The sequence below is a fragment of the Scylla paramamosain genome, chromosome 9, assembly GCF_035594125.1.
Source record: "Scylla paramamosain isolate STU-SP2022 chromosome 9, ASM3559412v1, whole genome shotgun sequence".
Classification (NCBI taxonomy): domain Eukaryota; kingdom Metazoa; phylum Arthropoda; class Malacostraca; order Decapoda; family Portunidae; genus Scylla; species Scylla paramamosain.
In genome coordinates, this window is record NC_087159.1 from 3,390,269 (window position 1) to 3,397,500 (window position 7,232).

Consider the following 7,232-nt stretch of genomic DNA (forward strand, 5'->3'; position numbering starts at 1 on the left):
GAGGAGGAGGAGGAGGAGGAGGAGGAGGAGGAGGAGGAGGAGGAGAGAAGATGGAGGACGAAGAGGAGAAGAAGAATATAAACGCCTAATTACATTTTTGCATCTTCAAAGTGTGTGTATGTGTGTGTGTGTGTGTGTGTGTGTGTGTGTGTGTGTGTGTGTGTGTGTGTGTGTGTGTGGTATAATGTTGTAGTGTGTGCATGCGTGCGTGTGATCACGTGCACAGGGTGGCTGAAAGGTCCATAAAATAAAAATGAAGTGAAGGATAGGAAGAGAGAAGACGCCTGTGGGGAGATAAGGTGAGGAGACAAGGGAGATGACTAAGAAGCAATGTGGAGAGATGAATAGAAATAGTAGGTGGTGGTGGTGGTGGTAGCAGTAGTGGTAGTGATGGTGGTGATGGTGGTGGCATGAAGCGACTCCAGAGTGTGTGTGTGTGTGTGTGTGTGTGTGTGTGTGTGTGTGTGTGTGTGTGTGTGTGTGTGTGTGTGTGTGTGTGTGCACTAATTAGCTTGCCTTAACTTTATTAGCAAGGCGACCCACGGGACACGCATCTAAATTCTAGGCAACGAGACATTGAAATTGCACCCCACTCCTCACACCTGCCTTGTACGCATGCACGCACGCACACATACTCTCTCTCTCTCTCTCTCTCTCTCTCTCTCTCTCTCTCTCTCTCTCTCTCTCTCTCTCTCTCTCTCTCTCTCTCTCTCTCTTATCTCTCTTAACAAACTGTACATCATTCCAACACTGCCTAAGAACGAACATTCAAAACACACAAAACATACATACAAAAAACAAACATACATACACAAAACATATACAAAAACACACCTTGCCTTCTAAAACCAGTCCCAAAACAGCAGCACGGCGGGACGACTACAGAATGAAGACGAGGGATTCAACACCACAGGACACCAAAAGGAGCTGGAAAAGTCAAACAGGAGAGGCCTGGATTAGGTGTGGGTGAGGAGTGAGGGTCTGGGATGAGGGAAGATACTAGTGAAGAGATATTTTGGGATTAATATACTGAGAAATAGACCAAAATTACTTCTTCTTCTTCTCCTTCTTCCTTCCTTCCTTCCTTCTCCTTCACCTTTCCTTCTCTTCCTCCTCTGACTCAGTTTTAATTCTATGCAAGAAGTGATGACAACAGTAAAGAGGCATTATAGGACTGATATAATGATGAACAGACTAAAACTATTTCCTCCTTCCTTTTCCTTCTTCTCCTCCTTCCCTTCCCTTCCTTCTTGTCCTCCTCTGATTCAAGGCCACAAATCCTGTATTCCACCTATCTGCAGGAGGAGTGAGAATAAAAGAGGGGGAAAAAATAGAAGGAAAAAACGTGTAAGTGTGGAACCAGGTAAAAAAAAAATTATCGGTGCAAAGTACGAAATAAAAGTTGAGTGTTTGTAAAGGAAAGTGGAAATTCAGAATGACGGCATAGTTAGAGGAGAGGAAGAAACTGGTAGAAAAGAATGGAGAGGAGAGAGAAGAAGGAAAAAAAGGGAAAAGAAAGGAGGATACTGGGTGTGCTGTGTATTGTTGATTTCGTGAAACTAAAGGTGGAGGAGGTGGAGATAGGGGCGGATGAGACGGTGGAATGGGAGATGTGGGAAAATTGAGGAAGGGGTGGAGGAGGTGGTGAAATGGGAGGTGTGGAAAAATAAGATTAAGTGGAGGAGGTGAAGGAGTGTTAGGAGGTAGTGTGGAGGTGGAGATGTGGAAAAATTAAAGTGAGGGAAGCAAAAAGAGGATGTGGAGGGCAGTTGTTCAGTGGAGAGAGGCAGACCAAAACACAAATAGAGAGAGCCCGGCTGATTGACTGACCAACCAATTAATTGACTGACTGACTGACATGATTACAGACAAAGCTGAAAACAATGGTTATAATTCTTAAATCCAAAACCAATTAACATTCGCAGGGAACAGTGCTGATCAAAAAATAATTGAAGGATTACAATTCTGATCCTTCAACACCATCACCGCCACCACCACCACCGCTATTACCATTATCACCACGGCCATTACCACTAACCCAAACGCTACCACCACCGCCACCACACTCCCACCGCTACCATTATCTCCCCCACAGTCGTCATCAACACCACCACCACCACTAATACTACCACTACTAGTTTAACTTCTGCCACCACCACCACCACAACAACAACAACTACCACTAGTACTACTACTACTACTACTACTACTACTACAACTACTACCACAATCCTTATTAATGCCCAAACCGCCACCACTACCACTATTACCATCCTCAATTAATACCCAAACCTTCACCACCACCACCACCACCACGTCACCACCATCACCACCGCCAAGGAAGCAGTGGACGTGCCTCGCCACCACCACCAGCTGCCGTGTTCGTGGAAAGGCGCAATACAAACACAGCCCGGGGGTGCATGAGGCCGCCAGGGTGGATTCCAAGATCAGAGTTCGCCAGAGAGAGAGAGAGAGAGAGAGAGAGAGAGAGAGAGAGACTGTTAAATTGAGAGTGAGAGATGGTACAGGGGGGAGGACCACCACCACCACTACCACCAAAAGCACTACCACCACAATACACGAACACACGAACACAAATACAAAAACTTCATTCCAGAAGATAAATGACACACACACACACACACACACACACACACACACACACACACACACACACACACACACACACACACACACACACACACACACACAACAGGCCATCAACCATCCCAGAAAACGAAAAAGAAAGGAAAGAATCTCCTGCATTGTTTGTCTCCTTCGTCAGGTGAAGGCGCAGTTGCGAGTTTCAATCAGGAGGTGACGAAGGGAGGCGGCAGTAGCGGCAATAGTAGCGGCAATGGTAGCAGCAATGGCAGTACTTTCTCGCCTCCTTCTCTTCTTCCTTTTTTTCCCCCATACTATATCTTACACCTGCGAGATCGTACCTTGCTGGATCTTAGGTAGCTCTGGGCTCGATTGCCGGGGCCAGGTGAGTTACGAGCACCTGCACGTGGGTGGTCAGGTGTGGAAGCTGAAGGTCAAGGGGCAGGGAAGGCAGGGCGCGGTGAGGCGAGTGGGTACAGATCGGCATAGGCTCCTCCAGTTAATGGCGTCTTATCTTATCAATAAATTCATCGCACAAAAGCCATAAGAACGCCGCGCAGCCTCCTGGAAGCCTCGCCCTCACGGCACAGCGACAGGCAGGCTGCTGTGAGGTGCCGTGAGGCGAGGTGTCTTCAGAGGTGATGAACTGAGAGCGACCTTAGCACCTGATGGGACCAGTGCGGGGCAGAAGACAGGAGTTGAGCTGTATCTCGAAGTTGAATCTGCAGAGTTGTATTCATGAAGCTGATGTGAGTTACTGTTCTGCCTTAAGAGACAAGGTGTGGGAGTCGGCACGCCCTCATTGAGAAGGAAAGGCTTACATATAAACACCAGTAGTTACAGACGCCTAAACGCACAAGATGCTCCAAAGAAAGACACATGTTCCGATCGCGCTGGCCAATTAAGTTCCAGAGGTGTCTTGTTACTCCTCACTGGAAACAGTCCAAGTACGGCACGGGAACAGGTCTGCTGGAGGAGGGCGATGAAAGCCTCGACACTGCAATCACTATATTCAGGGTGACAGCAGCTAAGCGTTCCTAACTACGCGCTCGTACAAGTCAAATACAATACTATTTTCTCCTTATCAACCCAGTGACTGTCTTCCTCGGGTGGTTCCTGCACAAGTTACCCTTCAGGAAGTCTCCGGTATCTCGCCTTAAGTTTTCGCCTCCCTTCAGCCGCACCATACCTGTAACAATACCAACAATAACAATAATAACGAATATTAATCGAAGCAAATTCTGTTATTCTGCGATGTATAGACAAGATAAACAACACCCACGACGACAATAGTGATGATGGAGACACGCAGATCCCATACAGCGATAAATGTGCTGCAAATGATAATACGGATGATAACGACAGGACTGGTGGTGCCGGTGGTGGTGGTGGTGGTAGCGGCGGTGGTGGTGGCGATGGTGGTAGCCGTGTGTAGGGGAATTACCGGTGACGTCACGAGCACGCACCCTTTCCCCCTACCCAATGACAGTCCGTAAATATATAGAAAAATAATATAGAGCCGTGTACGTCACCGCGATAATGCGACCGGTGGCCCATAAAGCGATTTCATTATGGAAAAAATAATTATAATAATACCCGCAGTTTGCTGTCTGTCAGAATAAATCAGCGATGGCATTAAGCGAGATTACTGTGGGAGGGGCGAGGGCAGGGCGAGGGAAGGGAGGGTAGGGGAGGGTAAGGGAGAGGGAGAAGGGAAGAGTGGGTGCGGGAGGGAAATAAGTGGAGGGATGTAGTGGTTAAAGGGTCAGGGATGCTGGATGGTGTGAGAGAGAGAGAGAGAGAGAGAGAGAGAGAGAGAGAGAGAGAGAGAGAGAGAGAGAGAGAGAGAGAGAGAGAGAGAGAGAGAGAGAGAGAGAGAGAGCAAAGTGAAAGTAAAGAAGAAAGGATGCAAAAAAAAGAAACAAAATAAGGATGCAGAAAAAAAGAAAGAAAAAAAAGAGAACAAGGAAATAAGAGAAAAACTGCTGTAAAAATCTAACTTTTTTTCTACTGAACTTTTTTGGAACCAACAAATTAACGTTTCATCCTCTACTTATACCCTTGACCAGCATCCTTCACGCATAAAAAGGGTTAAAAGCACGGTGTTTATGATCAGATCCCACTTAACACACGCACTATACAACACCCAACCAACTCACCTACCCATGTACCCCCCCCTCTCTCTCTCTCTCTCTCTCTCTCTCTCTCTCTCTCTCTCTGCTCTCGGTTTCCAATACATCAATACTGGAATATAATGTTACCCCAGGTTAATGAAATACGGTGCATGTCATTCATCCCTGATTCACCACGTCACACACACCTGCAATCCGCCACGCCACTTGTTTTTCACTCCTTTTTCTATAATGGACGGGACGCATTGTACTTTTATATCTTCACCGCCGCTCCGCTCAGGCAGGGAGACGCGCCCCTCTCTCCCTCCCTCCCTCCCTCCCTCCCTCCCTCCCCCCTCGGTTCCCTTGGTGGTGGTGGTGGTGGTGGTGGTGGTGGTGGAGTTTGTTATCTCTGTTTGTCTCTGTGTGTGTCTCTGTTTATGTCTTTGTCTCCGTTTCTCTTTGTTTTGTTTGTGTTTTAATTCTCCCTCTCTCTCTCTCTCTCTCTCTCCCTCTCTCTCTCTCTCTCTCTCTCTCTCTCCTCCTCTCTCTCTCTCTCTCTCTCATAATCATCTTTTACGTTTATTTATTTACATTTTTATCATTATTATAATGTAAATGTGTTTGTTTAATATATATTTAGAAATTTAAATCAAGGTATTTTTTTTACAATTTGTACAATTCATATATTCTACATATTTTGCTCGTGACTATCTAATTTATGTTTTTTTGGTATATTTTTTTATATTTACATTTTCCCTTTATATAATTTGCTTGTATCTATTCAATACGCCTATATATATATATATATATATATATATATATATATATATATATATATATATATATATATATATATATATATATATATATATATATATTTATATATATATATATATATTTACTTTTAAATTTGATCCGGTGCCTGCGTCTGGTCGTCACGCTCCACCTTTGACCTCCACCACACGCCTCCACCTACACAACAAATAGCTAGCCACTTCACCAGCCTCCACTCCACTAGCACCGATCCACTTAACACCCACGCACTCACACAACTCATTATCGCCACACCTGCCTCCACACTGACCACACATCCACATCCAGCCGGCGATGCCACATGCAAAAACAATAAGTGGATATCCACCTTCCATTAGCTCAATCCTCCACCTCCCCCAGACGCTCATCCACAACACTAATATGTTTACTCTTCCACCTCACGTGTCGAGTCCACCTTCCCCTCACCCCCATAACTCTTCCACCATCTACCCCCTCCACTCCATTTCCCCGTCCCTTCCCCGCCCCAGCCAAGCCCCGCGTCCACCAATATAAATTACATTGCCACGGTTTTAATCGTATGTGGGAAATTAGTAATGATTTCCATAAGTTATCAATGATTTTCATAATCCGTGCGGCATCACTGACTGCTCCCCCCCCCTCTCCTCTCCCTCTTTCCCTATCCCTCTCTCTCTCTCTCTCTTTCTCTCTCTTTTCCCCCGTCCCCTCCCTCCTCATCCACTTCCTCCCTCCCCTCCCTCCAACCTGCACACCTCTTAATGATTCCCACCTCATTAACATATAAATAGATTCGTTGTTTTGTTTGTTGTTGCTATTGTTGCTGTTGTTATTGTTGTTGTTGTTAGTGTTGTTGTTGGTAGTGGTGGTGGTGGCGGTGTTGCCATTGTTTTATAATGATTGTTTTTTTTTTCTTGTTATTGTTATTGTTGATGGTAGCGTCGATAGTGATGGTGATGGTATTGGTGTTGTTGTTGGTGTTGTTGTTGTTGTTGTTGTTATGGTTGCTGCTGGTGTTGCTGCTGATGTTGTTGTCGTTGTTGTTGTTGTTGTTGTTTGTTGCTGCTGTTGTATATTTTGCAATTGGTGATATTTGGTGGTGGTGGTGGTGGTGGTGGTGATAAATGATGACTGTTCCTTATGTGGTGGCTTCAATTTTCGAATCAAATCTCATACTTTTCCTTCTAGCCTTTCCAAGATCCACCTCATATTCGTAACCCACCACCTCACCACCTCACCACCTTACATCACAACACCAATACCAACACAAACCTTTCAGCAAAAGCCACAGCACGATAAGACAACCACAACAAGCACCACAATCAGTAAGCAACCACAATCTCACAACACAACAACAACTACATCTCACCACAACTTCACCTCACCTCACGACCTCCTTTACATCACTGCCTCCTAACCACAACCTCCGCATAATCAACCGAACCTCACAACACAACCAAAACCACACCTCAACACCTCCTTAAATTACTTCCTTCAGGTCGACCACATCCCCAAACAGAACGATTTTGTAACAATAGCTCAACGACTGGTGCTCTTCTACCCACCACCACCACCACCACCACCATTACCCTCTCTCTCTCTACCTGTCCCTCTCATTTCACCCACCGAAAAATTTATACCGTCACCAGCGTCACCATTCTTCCCAGTAAGGAGAGAAATGCCTTCACTTTCTCTGCCTCATCCTGTGCAAACAATCGAGCCAAG